Source organism: Pelodiscus sinensis, chromosome 1, assembly GCF_052426305.1.
Source record: "Pelodiscus sinensis isolate ZL-2025 chromosome 1, ASM5242630v1, whole genome shotgun sequence".
Taxonomy (NCBI): Eukaryota; Metazoa; Chordata; order Testudines; family Trionychidae; genus Pelodiscus; species Pelodiscus sinensis.
In genome coordinates this window covers 161,430,272-161,445,507 of record NC_143052.1, presented here as the reverse complement: position 1 = coordinate 161,445,507, position 15,236 = coordinate 161,430,272, and positions in this window count along the sequence as shown.

Below are 15,236 nucleotides of genomic sequence, written 5' to 3'. Positions count from 1 at the left end.
GAATGTATCTTACAATGCTATCATATTCCCTGATGCAGAATTAAATGGATACTTCTCAGTAAATGGCAACCTTTTATGAAAGAACCTACTTCCCCCAGTCAATGACAGTTAAGTGTGACCGAATGAGGAGTAGCAATAATGGCAATCAGTACCTTACACTATCACACCCTGTAAATCATGCCAGACTATCTGTTTATTTTACCTTTTGCTAAGGTTGTACATTGGCTGTACCCAATCGCATTATATACAAAATATTACTGACCTCAGAAAGCTTCAAAATATTGCATTGACAAAAAGTAAATGATGGACTGGATTCCTATCTTGCATCTTGGTGGAATAGATCTTTGATATATTACCTGATGAATGGCTGTAATAAACACAATGGGCAAAAGGAAAAATACAAGATCAGCTCAAGTAATAGTGATGCATCAGCTAAAGAAAATGTCAGGGAGACCTGCCCAGTGACATATGTGACTGATGGCAGCTTAAAGCTAAAACTTATTCCTGTACTCATCCATCTGGATAAATAAAGTTGCAAATAATCAGTGCTAGCCAGTGGAAACACACAAATGGAACATTTTAAGTTTGCCATCTCCTAGTAAACATCGGAACATCTGAAGTTAGGTCATCTTTTTCAGGGAACCAACAGCACTTGTAAAATCTGCACCTCATTTTTTTTTATCCTCAAAATGAATTGCAGACCCATTCATATTGTTCATGCCCCATACCCCAGAATGATACTTGTAGGCTCAAATATTGAGATCTCCACCCAAAATCCAAGAGCAGGTCCATTCTTGTAGATTCTAGTGTTATTGGCTTAATTTACTCAAGCAAATAGTGAGTCACCTTCTTCTCAATTTGATTCAGTATCCAACTAATGAAAATGCATTTGTAATCCTCCCTCAACTGTTTATATCTATAAATACCAACTGGCTCTGTGTCAAGGCTGTTCCCCACTCTGGAACTTCAAATGCAGAAGCTGGGGGCTCACAAGAGAGCTTCAAAACATTGCCTCTATAGGTGCTGGTTACAAAAACTCTCCCCTTCCCCCCGAATTCTAATACACAGATTTTGGGGAATTTGCTGCCACCATCAAATATTTTTGATCCCTAAAAAACCAGGGGTGAACATTTGAAACCACCCCCAGGGGTACCCCAAGCTCTTTTGTCCCAAAAGAGCTTGAAAAAGAAAAGAGTAAAACAAGCTGCAGTCTCTGGTAGCTGACCCCCCCAGTCAGAGACATGCAGATACACACAGACAGATCTTCCGGGACACAAGAATCAAATTATCACCTTAAAATAAGCGATTTTGATTATAAAACAAAAGACAAACTAGATAAAGCACACTTGGTTGTTAAATGTTACAGAGCAACTGAGAAAATCAAATTAAAACAGAGAAAAAAACCTCTGGTACAAAGCTTAGATGGTAAGGGGAGAGGGGAGGCATAGAATCACACAGAGCAGATCAAACCAAACCACAAGATAAAGAAAAATTACCCTGAACACGACTGGATTCACATTTCCTTGGTACTCACTTCTAATTTTCTCTTTGATTAGTCCACTCTCATGCCCTGAATTTCGGGGATGAGGTCAGGTGGTAGTCCTGCCTGGGTTTAAATTATTCTGTCTCTCTCAACTCCTGGTTTAACTCTCCCACACACAGAAAGCAGGCAGGGAACCTGTATCCAGTTCACATTTCGACCCTCTATCTTGATTGGCTTTCCGGTACCCTGTCTGACACCTTTGCTAGGTACCTGAGTTAACCCCTTAGTCACTGGGTGCTGGTCAACACTCCCGCTCTTCATGACTCTCTATAAAACTTTTGAGTATAAAATTCTTCCTTACAATCCCTAGAATCCTTTGTAGAGGCCTCAAGATTTAAGATGAAGGAGCACAACTGAATGCAATTGATCTAAATAGCAAAGACCTCTTCTGACTATAAACTCATCTAGGTTCAACACCAATTTCGTCTTTCCTGTTCACTCAGAGATCGCTTGGATATGAAACGCTATGCAGCTGTATATATTGACTATGCATAAACCATACGTCATCTTTGTATTGTTGATCACTTCCTCCATATAGTAGCATTTAGAAGACTCTTGGATTAACAGCAAGAGCGGAAATGCACGCTATTAGAGATGTCATAAAACCACAACAGTTCACTCAAACAGTTCACTATGACATTGTTGGCATCACAGAAACTTGGTGGGATAATACACATGATTGGAATGCTGGGATGGAAGGGTACAGCTTGCTCAGGAAGGATAGACAGGGAAAAAATTGAGGTTGTGTTGCCTTATATATTAAAAATGTATACACTTGGACTGAGGTGGAGATGGACGTAGGAAACAGAAGTGTTGAGAGTCTCTGGGTTAGGCTAAAAGGGGAAAAAACAAGCGTAATGTCATGCTAGGAGTCTATTACAGACCACCTACCCAGGTGGATGAGGCTTTTTTTAAACAACTAACAAAATAATTCAAGGCCCAAAATTCGGTGGTGATGGGGGACTTGAACTATCCAGATATATGTTGGGAAAATAACACAGCAGGGCACAGCCTATCCAATAAGTTTTGGAATGCATTGGTGACAACTTTTTATTTCAGAAGGTTGAAAAAGCTACAAGGGGGGAAGCTGTTCTAGATTTAATATTAACAAAAAGGGAGGAACTGGTTGAGAATTTGAAAGTGGAAGATAGCTTGGGTGAAAGTGATCGTGAAATCACAGAGTTCACAATTCTAAGGAAGGGTAGAAGGGAAAACAGCAAAATAGAGACAATGGATTTCAGGAAGGCAGATTTTGGTAAGCTCAGAGAGCTGATAGGTAAGGTCCCATGAGAATCAAGACTGAGCGGAAAAACAACTGAGGAGAATTGGCAGTTTTTCAAAGGGACATTGTTAAGGGCCCAAAAGCAAGCTATTCCGCTGCATAGGAAAGATAGAAAATATGGCAAAAAACACCTTGGCTTAACCATGAGATCTTGCATGATCTAAAAATAAAAAAGGAGTCCTATTAAAAAATGGAAACTAGGAAAAATTACAAAGGATGAATCTAGGCAAACTACACAGGAATGCAGGGGCAAGATTAGAAAGGCAAAAGGCACAAAATGAGCTCAAACTAGCTACAAGAATAAAGGGAAAGAAGACGACTTTTTATAAATACATTAGAAGCAAGAGGAAGACCAAGGACAGGATAGGCCCACTGCTCAGTGAGGAGGGAGAAAGAGTAACAGGAAACTTGGAAATGGCAGAGATACTTAATGACTTATTTGTTTCGGTCTTCACCGAGAAGTCTGATGAAGGAATGCCTAACAGTGAACGCTAGTGGGAAGAACGTAGGTTTAGAAGATAAAATAAAAAAATAAGTTAAAAATCACTTAGAAAAGTTAGATGCCTGCAGGTCATCAGGGCATGAAGAAAAGCATCCTAGAATACTCAAGGAGCTGATACAGGAGGTACCTGAGCCTCTAGCTATCATCTTTGGAAAATCATGGGAGACAGGAGAGATTCCAGAAGACTGGAAAAGGGCAAATATAGTGCCCATCTATAAAAAAGGAAATAACCCAGGAAACTACAGACCAGTTAGTTTAACTTCTGTGCCAGGGAAGATAATGGATCAAGTAATTAAGGAAATCATCTGCAAACACATGGAAGGTGGTAAGGTGATAGGCAATAGCCAGCATGGATTTGTAAAGAACAAATCATGTCAAACCAATCTGATAGCTTTGATAGGATAATGAGCCTTGTGGATAAGGGAGAAGCGGTGGATGTGGTATACCTAGACTTTAGTAAGGCGTTTGATACGGTCTCACATGATATTCTTATCAATAAACTAGGCAAATACAACTTAGATGGGGCTACTATAAGATGGGTGCATAACTGGCTGGATAACCGTACTTAGAGAGTAGTTATTAATGGGTCATAATCCTGCTGGAAAGGTATAACAAGTGGGTTTCCGCAGGGGTCTGTTCGGGACCGGCTCTGTTCAATATCTTCATCAACGATTTCGATATTGGCATTGAAAGTACACTTATTACATTTGCAGATGAGGGGTTGCGACTGCTCTGGAGGATAGGGTCATAATTCAAAATAATCTGGACAAATTGGAGAAATGGTCTAAGTATGAAGTTTAATAAAGAGAAATGCAAAGTGCTCCACTTAGGAAGGAACAATCAGTTTCACACATACAGAATGGGATGCGACTGTCTCGGAAGGAGTACGGCAGAAAGGGATCTAGGGGTTATAGAGGACCACAAGCTAAATATGAGTCAACAACGTGATGCTGTTACAAAAAAAGCAAACATGATTCTGGGATGTATTAACAGGTGTGTTGTGAACAAGACATGATAAGTCATTCTTCTGCTCTACTCTGCGCTGGTTAGGCCTCAGTTGGAGTATTGTGTCCAGTTCTGGGCATCGCATTTCAAGAAAGATGTGGAGAAATTGGAGAGGATCCAGAGAAGAGCAACAAAAATGATTAAAGGTCTAAAGAACATGACCTATGAAGGAAGGCTGAAAGAACTGGGTTTGTCTAGTTTAGAAAAGAGAAGACTGAGAAGGGACATGATAGCAGTTTTCAGGTATCTAAAAGGGTGTCATAAGGACGAGGGAGAAAACTTGTTCATCTTGGCCTCTGGGGATAGAACAAGAAGCAATGGGCTTAAACTGCAGCAAGGGAGGTTTAGGTTGGACATTAGGAAAAAGTTCCTAACTGTCAGAGTGGTTAAACACTGGAATAAATTGCCCAAGGAGGCTGTGAAATCCCCATCTCTGGAGATATTTAAGAGTAGGTTAGATAAATGTCTATCAGGGATGGTCTAGACAATACTTGGTCCTGCCATAAGGGCAGGGGACTGGACTTGATGACCTCTCGAGGTCCCTTCCAGTCCTAGTGTTCTATGATTCTATGAAATCACTCCCCATTTTGGTGATTTGAAAAAAGTATAACCACAATCCAAACCACTCCCGGGCTTGCGCTCTATCAATAACTGACCAACTGAGTTTTGCCAATGCACCCAAGGTAGCAACTCTTTAAAGACAACATTTCTTGAATGTTGCTTGTAGCCAGTACCTTACTGAAATGCCAACAGGTGAGACAAGCATAAGATTAAACATTTTTTGAAAGACATTACCTAACACTTCCTCACAATTAAAGTGACATATCTCAAGAGCACTTGAATGCTGCCAAACACTACCACATTTCCTAGTTTGAGACTCTTGTGTCGGGCCTCTTTCATTTACCAGCCTTTCAAAGATTGATGAATTGCTATGCTTGAGAAACAAATCTGAAATGGAAAGCCTTCAAGCTTAAAGCACTCGCTTTGCAAAGCAAGTAGTTAATGCAGTGACAACACAATAGTGAGCACTAATTACATAATTCATGTTTAGAGGGGAAAAGACACAAGTTTAAGCTCACAGCCTAATGTAGACCAGAGGCTGTATCTTTAACACATAGGCACAGCCACTTGGCTTACAGGTCGCAAGTTGCACCTTGACCAAGGGAAAGATTAGTAATGAGAGTAATTTGCCGCTATTGCTTGTATTTTGTGGAAACTAAGCTCAGTCTTCAGGCTGTGGCTAAGTTCTCTGTAGGGTCTGTGACTAGGGAAAGAAAGCACAGGGCATATTTACATTTTGAGCTAGAGATGTGATTCCTAGCGCCGGGTGACAACTACATTAGCTCTAATCAAGCTAGTTTGCTAAAAACAGAGCCTAACTGCTGTGGCACAACAAGGCATGCTGCGCAAAAATGTACCTACCAGAAATACTAGGCATGTACTTCGAATGGCTCTCCCACTGCCACAGCTGCACTATATTTTTGTCACTCCAGGACAATCAGAGCTAGCACAGGTAAGTCTCCACTAGTTGGGAATCCATTATAACCATTAGTTATAATTTTCAGCTAATTTCTTAAGGCATCTCTCTCACCTGCTCAACACTTTATTTGAATGCTGATGAATGAGGTTGGCCTTACTCCCAGACCCCAGTACCTCTACGTAACCCAGCCAGGTTGGGTAGTGAATCAAAACTCACCATTTTTGGTCTTCTTTTTTTCCTTACATTATTGCAGCCTGATGCATATTACATAAAAACTGGGTGGGTGTTTTTTTTTTTCTTCCTCCTTGTTTTTGGAAGTTCTTTTGTTTCTCAGTGCCTTAAAGCTAGGTCTTTTTATAAGCAGGAAGTCAAGTATCAGAGGGGTAGCCGTGTTAATCTGAATCTGCAAAAGCGGTGAGGAGTCCTGTGGCACCTTATAGACTAACCGAAGTGCTGGAGCATAAGCTTTCGTGGGCAAAAACCCACTTTGTCACAGGCCTCCTTGCTCGTTTTATAAACAGGAAGTGTCTATCTACTGTTGGTCTTCATAGATTATTATATATTCATCTAAGAAAACCAACTCTGGAAATTTGTTTTGCCTCCTCAGGAGATACAGAACAGGCTCTCCAAACTCCTGATAAGTGACATTTACTCAACTACAACTTTCCATTTTCATTGTTAATTTTCAGCCATCCTTTTCAAAGTGAAATCACAGAGGATAAGTCAAGTTAGAAATATTTCCACCATGACTGACCAAACAAACCCCACCCCCTCCAGTACTTGCGATAGAATCTCCCAAGCCTCAATTCTGTGAGTGATATTCACCAGCTGCTAATCCCATATCAGCCGTCACAGCCTCTCTTATCCAGGGTTTTTAGAGCCCAAAGCAGTGGTAACTTAACTGCTTTCTTTCCAGGCAGTGTCAGGAATATGTTTATGTGGGTACAGCATCTCTGCCTTTTGGTCAATGATTGATAGACACCAGAGATCGCTTCCCTAAAACCACTTTTTTATTAATTAGATGTGAAACACACACACACACACCGTAGCAGTAGATTCAGAGTATTCTAAATATTTATGGTTATCCAAAGGGCAGAAATGGTTTTAAGGAATCAACAGCCAAGCTTCTGGAGACATAGGTGTTAAATTCTTGCTGAAAGAAAAGTTTCCTTGGGCAGCTCCTAAGCACACTTTGTAACCATTATTCTCCTTATAAACAAAACAAAACAACAAAACTTACATGTCAAGGTCAACTGTCCAAACCTGCCTTTTATTTTCACAGTACATTTGCTTCTATTGAACAGTACTTCCCTGTCCCCACCTCCCATTGGATTAGCATAACTACACACAACTGCATGGCCTTGCCTCTCAGGATGCTAAATGCAGGACTGTCATGTTCTGGTCTATATAGAGGAACACCACATTCTGGAATTCTGATTATAATGATGCTCAACCAGCTCAACTGGTTCCTAACCTTATGTTGAACAACCTGAACAACAAAGAAAAGGGTTATTTCTTGGAAGTGACAAAACTTGAAAATAAAACAAAACTCATCTACATAATGAAGGCACTCCTGGCCTAAGTACCTCATCTTCTTCCCCAATGGCCTCTTTCTCACATTCAGGAGGGAGGTGACAAAAATGGACTTTATCATGAGGGTTCTCATGATAGAAAGCATATCCTGTAAGATAACTCACACAGTCAATTGCTTAAAGAACCTGAATGTGACTTCTGGATCCCAAAGCATTTCACTTGCATTGGCCCTGGTCGGCAACATTAAAGGCTATTCAAAGGGCTACCACTAGTATCTTGGACAAAAGTATACTTTTGTTCCATATATCTAGCAAGAGTGCTTTTTTATATATTGGAGAAACATTTAAATATTTGACTTTTAATATTATAACAAATCTTTTCCAAAAGTCTCCATGGTGGTCCAATATACCTGAACAACAAGGTAGCAAAAGGGTAGGAATAAATGGTAATTTTTCAGAGTGGAGAGAGGTAACTAGTGGGGTCCCCCAAGGATCTGTCCTGGGACCCATCCTATTCAACTTATTTATAAATTATCTATAGACAGGGGTAAGCAGTGCGGTGACAAAAATTGCAAATACCACTAAACTGCTCAAGATAGTTAAGACCAAAGCAGATAGTGAAGAGCTTGAAAAACATCTCACTAAATTAAGGGATTGGGCAACAAAATGGCAAATAAAATTTAAGGTAGATAAATGTGAAGTAATGTACACTGGAAAAAAATAATCCCAAATATATATACAATATGATGGGGAATTTAGCTACAACTACTCAAGAGAGATCTTGGAGTCATTGTGGATAGTTCTCCAAAATCATCCACTCAGTGTGCAGCAACAATAAAAAAAAAGAATGTCAGGAATAATTAAAAATGGGATAGAAAATAAGACTGAGGATATCTTATTGCCTCTATATAAAACCATGGTACAGCCTTATCATGAATACTGTGCACAGATGTGGTCGCCTTATCTCAAATCGATATATTGGCATGGGAAAAGGTTCAGAAAAGGGAAATAAAAGTGAGTAGGGGTTTGGAACGGGTTCCATATGAAGAGAGATTTAAGAGACTCAGGTTTAAAAAAGAGGAGGCTAAGGCAGGATATGATAGAGTTCTATAAAATCACGACTGGTGTGGAAAAATTGAATAAGGACAAGTTACTTATTTGTTCCCATAGTATAAAGAACATGGGGTCACTAAATGAAATTAATAGGCAGCAGGTTTAAAACAAACAGGCAAGTTTTTCTTCACTCAGCACAGAGTCAGCCTCTGGAACTCCTGCCAGAGGATGTTGAAGGCTAGAACTTTAACAGGCTTCAAGCTAGAGCTAAATAAATTCATGGAGGTTTGGTCCATCAATGGCTATTAGCCAGGATGGTTAGGAATGGTGTTCCTAGCCTCTGTTTGTCTGGAAATGTATTCCAGGAGAGGGATCACAATGATTACCTGTTGTGTTCAGTCCCACTGGGGCATCTGACATTGGCCATTATCAGCAGATAGGAAACTGGGCTAGATGGACCTTTGGACTGACTCAGTATGGCCCTTCTTATATTCTGAATACTTTACTCTGGCCCATGCTAAATATAGCACCTTCTTGCTTACTATAGGCACAGACCTGTACTATGGACCTGACATTTTCTGGTTTTGGGCTCTGCTTCATTCGAGTATTCTGGCACTGCTGACCTTTATTTTAAGATAGATTTTGAACAGAGTCCTGAGATTTATTTTTTCTTGGTGTTAGTATGAAGGGAAACATATACTTCTTTAGTGATTTCTATTCTTTGTCTGTCAGTCTTAAAATTTTTGTTCCTTTTCCTTTCAGACAATATAGATGAAGTATTTTCTTCCCACTGGCTGCCTACAGTTCTCTGCCAGGCTAATACCTTCTACTTTAATATAGCACCGAGTTATTTCATGACTGAAGTCTTCAGTTGTGATCCATACAAGGGCACTGCAACTTTCTGAGAGTAATGTGTGCCAATGTCTAACGTTCAGATTCCCAGACACTACTTTTTCAAGATGTAAGGGTACGTCTAGACTACCGTGTTTTGTTGACAGAAATTTTGTCGACAGAAGTTTTGTCGACAGATACTGTCGACAAAACTTCCGTCGACAAAGAGCGTCCAGACACATTGAGTTCTGTCGACAAAGCAAGCTGCTTTGTCGACAGAACTCCGTAGTCTGGACGCAATGTTACAGGCAATAACACCTTCTGTCGACAGAACTCTGTCGACAGAAGGTGTTATGCCTCGTAAAATGAGGTATACCAGCGTCGACAAAACTGCTGAGTTCTGTCGACGTTATGTCGACAGAACTCAGCGGTAGTGTAGATGCTGGTATAGTTTTGTCGACAAAAGTGGACTTTTGTTGACAAAACTAGGTAGTCTAGACACACCCTAAGATATTTTCTAATCCTGGTAATCTGTAGCAAACTGTTTTGTTCCTTAAATCCTCTTTCCTGTATCTTTTTGGCATGTTTTTTACCTTTATATTTTGCCCTTTTCCAAACCCAAAGAGCAATTCCATTCTACCAGTTTTAGCAACAGTTTTAGAATCATCTCTCTCAATAAAATTATTAGGTTTCTCCAGTAAGTTTTCTTATCTAGAACTGCTTGTTATTTTTTACCACCAAGATCTTGAAAATGAAAACACACTATTCTCTCAACAACAAACATGAACAGCAACAAACAGTTACTCCAAAATATTTATTTCAACACACATTTCAGAAGCTCTTTTTGCAACTTCAAGAAATAAAAATTTGTAGTGCAAGCCAGCTGGATAATTAATTTCGGTTGTGACTAAGTATTCTCTCAGTGTTGTATATTATATAAAAATGTCAAAAGTACATATTCTAGTATCTGTAATGGAAAACTTTAAAGACAAGTGGCATACCAAATAGTAAATGATCAAGACAGCAGCAGCATCCATTCAGAAAAGAGCAATCGTCTCCTGACACAAAGGAAGTTAGACCACATACTGCAACAGTGTATCATATTGCACATTTATTTAAGTATTTCTACTTAACTGGAACAAAGGCTGTACCTGGTGTTTTAATTAATTACCTGGGTTTAAGTTAACCCTTTACCCACCATGGAAAGTCTAGATATGATTTTGCAGGCACCATCAAATCCAATTGTCATAAAAAGTTTGCTTGAATACACACACACAGGAGCATAAGCCCAGCTGCTCACCTCTGAAGTATACTTTGGTCTCATCCTTAACCTCATGGCAGCAGCAGGCAGATCTGTTGCTGCTGGCACGGAGTGCTAATATATTTTGCAGTGCATTAGACATTAGTATCAGACAATGACAATTCCCAATTCTAAGAGTTAATAAGAAAAAATGTGTTTCCAAGGGGCACTTGTGTACTTGTTTCTGCCAGTGTTTCTTCAGTCAGTACTTTGACTGGTATTGGGATATGGTTACATTCAATTACCATAAATTCAATTGTTTGCAGATTCTCTCTCCATTTTCTTTCCTCCAGCAAAAGAGCTACATTTAGAGTGGGCTGTCGATAGCCATTGTGCACCCTCCTTTTATTGATGGGTTCCTTGAACATCTCACTGCACGTTTTATTCTATTATCCCTTTTTTTAATGGCTTTTCATTTCCTCAGACAGTCTGTAACAGTTCTATCCAAGAGAGCTTAACCCCCGCTCCCCTCACCCAATCCTCCTTCTGTGGGAAAATAGCATACTATACCCTGGATTTTTCTTCTTATTTTCTTTGGCGTGATTAACTCAACATTCACACAGTAAGTGTTGTGTCCTTGAAGTCCTCTTTCCTATTTCTTCAGTCTCTTCAAATTGTGCAACATTGATACTTAATGTTTATAAGCCTCAATATTTAAATTATCAATTTTCAGCAACAAACCGTATCAGCCCTACAATGGCAGAGGCACATGAGTACACATTTTCAACTCTCTTACATAAGAGAGTCCCATTTGGATATTTATAAGAATCATGCTGTTTTTTCATGCACCTTATTTATGTATCCTGAGTGAGGACTCAAGTCCCACAGTGCTTCATAAGGTATACTAAGCTACAGATAAAGCAGGAGAGCCATTTGGGGGGCAACTCAGAAGGGAAAGAAATTAAAATTAACTGCAAAAATGAATAGTTAAAATCTGCTTTTTAATTATCGCTAAGAACCTAGATCATCTTCAGCATCCCGTGAGCACTCAGAACTTCCCTCAAATCATGATGACTCTTGAATGCACAAGAACTGTTGTGTCCATCTTGGAGTGAATGTTTTGACTGAATCTGAAAATAGCAGACTTCTATCAAGTAGGAGTTAAGTGAATGAAAGACCTAGTCATGGAAAATGCACAAGGTCCACAAGGCACTAAAAACAGTAATGGACCCTATTTTCAAGTTAATTGAGCATCAATGCAACTCGAATAATTTTTATTATGGACACCACATGTGACAGAGAAAACTAAGCAGCCACACAACTTAGCAAAAAAAGCTCAGATGTGAAGATTAATTTCCCTTGATTGTGAATGTAAAATTAGCTGTTTATAATTCAACAAAACTCAAACCTATTTCAGAGGCACTACAAGTACTATTACATACCTTCCTAAAGAAGTTGTCATCAGAAAGAACTTAAAGCTATGCAGCTATCTCCAAAATATAAAAGTTTCCTTTAAAATTTGTATCCTAATGAGACCTAATGTAACAGGTTTAAGAAAAGGTTTTCAACCAGTTCATGTGAGTTACATTGAATAGTATCGCTCCAGATCTCAGTGCTGACCTATGAAAAAGCAAACAATTAAGATTTTTAGCCTATCAACCAACAGGTCTGGGAAATAGTATTACACATCTAGAGCTTTTCATGTGAATATTATTGGCAGGATTTACTAGTGTGGAATACCTTGGATGGAAGCCACTGTTTCAAAGAATCATTCTTCACCAGTAGGATGTTTTATGCCACGTACATTTACCTGTTCTATAAATATTTCAGTTGCTCCTAGTGCTGTTTGCATTGAACATGGCGAAATGCACACTTACAGCATTTTCATGGTTGAGCACACCAAAAAATTCCTGCCTCCAAAAAAAGAAAACCGCTTAAAAACATATTTTTTACAGAGATTTGGCATTCTTTTTGTTTGCTTTCAGGTTTCTGAACACCTGAGTACTAGAAACTTTATAATAGCTCAGATGCTTACAAAGTCATTCGACTCCAAGAACTGCAGATTTATGAACTCCAGATATGATGAGACTTGCACAGAAGTTATGAGAGCTGACAAAAAAAACACACAGATCAGTCTTAATGTGCAATAATTTGAGAGGTCTTTTTTCCCAGAATCAGGCAGGTCAGTGGGGAATAGAGCTGGGTGACATTTTTTGACTGCAATTTCTGCCCCATGAAAACCAGAGATTTGGTGACATTGTGAATTTGTATCAATTTTAAATTGTTCATTTTGAAAGAAAACCATTGTCCCCTGCCCATCCCACCCCAACTGAAATATTTCTACATAGTCAAAACACAGTCTTTACTTTTTGGTTCCAAATAACTCTTCATGAAAATTTATGAAATTTCTTTCACCACTTAAAATCAGACGGATTGAAATATGTCCACAATCAATATTAAATGTTTGGTTTCTGAAAGAATGAAACATTTTCTTTGATGCAAAATGATCTTCCCTTCTTTCCCCACACAAGTTATAAAAACTGCCAGCAAACCAAAAAAACAAAAAAAACAAAAAACAAAACAAAACCCACACACCACCAAACAAAAACCCATTGTTCTCTCAGTACTGGTTAGGTGGCTATTAGAAAGATCTTGCTAGCTCCAATTCTACAAAGTACTAACTGCCCCCAAAGAAGCTCAGCACCTATTGGTTGACTCCCAGAAGTGAACAATCCTTTGCTGGAATGTAGCGAGAAGAGTGTACGCCCACAGGATCAATAAGGATTTTCATGACAACTATTAAAAAATAGTGTCTGATTTTTCTGGGCTGAAATTGGCTAAAATCATTTTCTTGTCATGAAATTAGAGATGATTTCATTCTTTTTGCTACAGAAAAAGCTACATATTCCCTCTCCGTATTTAGTACCCTTTTGCTTTAACTCAAAACATGCTGTTTGACCTTTTTTGCTCTATACGAATCTTTTCAGCATGGAAGCATTTTCCCACACACCCTTTCTAAATAAAATATGAGTTAGCATATTATGCAGGTCTAATCTATTTTGTCCAGCTATTAGGGCAGGCAGGGGAGGAGTAAGGAAAAATTAATTCAGCCATATTTGCGCACAGTTATATCACCACACTGTGCAGTTTAAAAGCTTATAAAGCATTTTGCTTTGTGAATGTAACTTGAAGAGGAAAGTGCTTTTCCAATTGCATTCCCCCCCCCATAAGTTCTTAAATTGCCTTGTTCTATAAAGTTTCATATTATCATTTAGCACAGCAATAAAAATCAGTGAAGCAGCAAAAGATTGCTGTCTGAGGCCTAGCTTTGATTAATCTAATGGATGGCACAGTATCAGCAGTTTGCCTAACAAAGTCATTCGCACTTGCTATAGACAGTATTATAGTACATTGTGTATTTATGAACAAACAATTATTTTATTTGCAATAGTTTAGTCAAGAGAAAAGTGTTTTATCTGCAGCTGTTTCTGTGTTCCTTGGAAACAGGATCATTATTTTGGTGGTGTACACAACTTTGTGACTTAATTCTACCTTCTGCTTCAAACAGTTAAGAACAGCCTCAGACAGTGGAAAACTTATGCAATTCACATAAAAATGAACTAACAATGGCAAGAGGTTGCAATGCAAAGCTAAGTACTTGGAATGCAATTCAGGTACAGGTCGGGCCTCCCTTGTCCAGTACCCTTGGGACCGGAGTCGTCCTGAACAATGGAATTTGCCGGAGGAGGGGAGGTCAAGGTTCCCTACATGGATGTAGGCTCTGCTTCCAGCTGGGGCTGCACTCCCTACTGCTGCCTTAAGACCTCCACTGTGCTAGGCCTGGCCAGGGCTGTGTCCCCGCATTGTGCCAGCCCTGAACAGAGGCCATCATTGTTGCCTCCAGCCCCAGCCGGGGCTGCATCCCCGTAGTGCCAGTCTAGACTGCACACTGAGCTGACTCCAACCCCTGTCAGGACTGCGCTTCCTGCACCATGCCAGCCCAACCTAGGTTGTGCTCCTGGCTGCCAACCCTGCTACCTCCAGTGCTGGCTATGGCTGTACTCCTCACCACCAGCCCAGACCATCTCAGGCTGCGCTTCTGAACCTGTCCACCTGGGACTCTCTGGTCCAACCATATTCGTGGCCCTGCTGGACTACAGATGTTGCTGGACCAGAGAGTCCCAGATTTTAGAGGTTCAACCTGTAGTAATAATCTCAGGTGTAAAAGTGAACTCTGAAATAAAATAGAGCGCAAGTACCAAGTTGCTTCAAGGCTATTGCAGTGTGAAAATCTCATTGCTGTTCAGTCAAGCTGTTTAAGTTTTCACTTGGGGGACGGCATGGGGGAGTTAGTCCAGTTAGGTCACTTTAAGAAGGTTCCACTTGCAAGAGAGTCTTTGTACCATGTCTATTAATAGCCTTCTGATTGATGAAAACCTTGTTATCATCATTAAATTCAGTCAAGCAAAGGGCCAGCTATTCAGAAAAGCCCTTTGTCCTGGCTGTATTAGACGTCTATACTAATTCTGCTGTCAAAAGAAATCCAGTTATTTCTCCTGTTTTTCCCCTGTTCTCTTAGGTAACACATTCATAGCCATAAAAAAAATCCTCTTTAAAACACAAGGATTATCTTGCCTCTCTTGCTCCTTTCACGGCATCATTTTTTAAAAAGCAAACATATTCCAGAAAAAGTAATTAGATTGATAATCCTGCTGTCAAAAACCAGCTTTTTGTCCACAAAACAAATCCAACCGAGAAGCAGAAATGC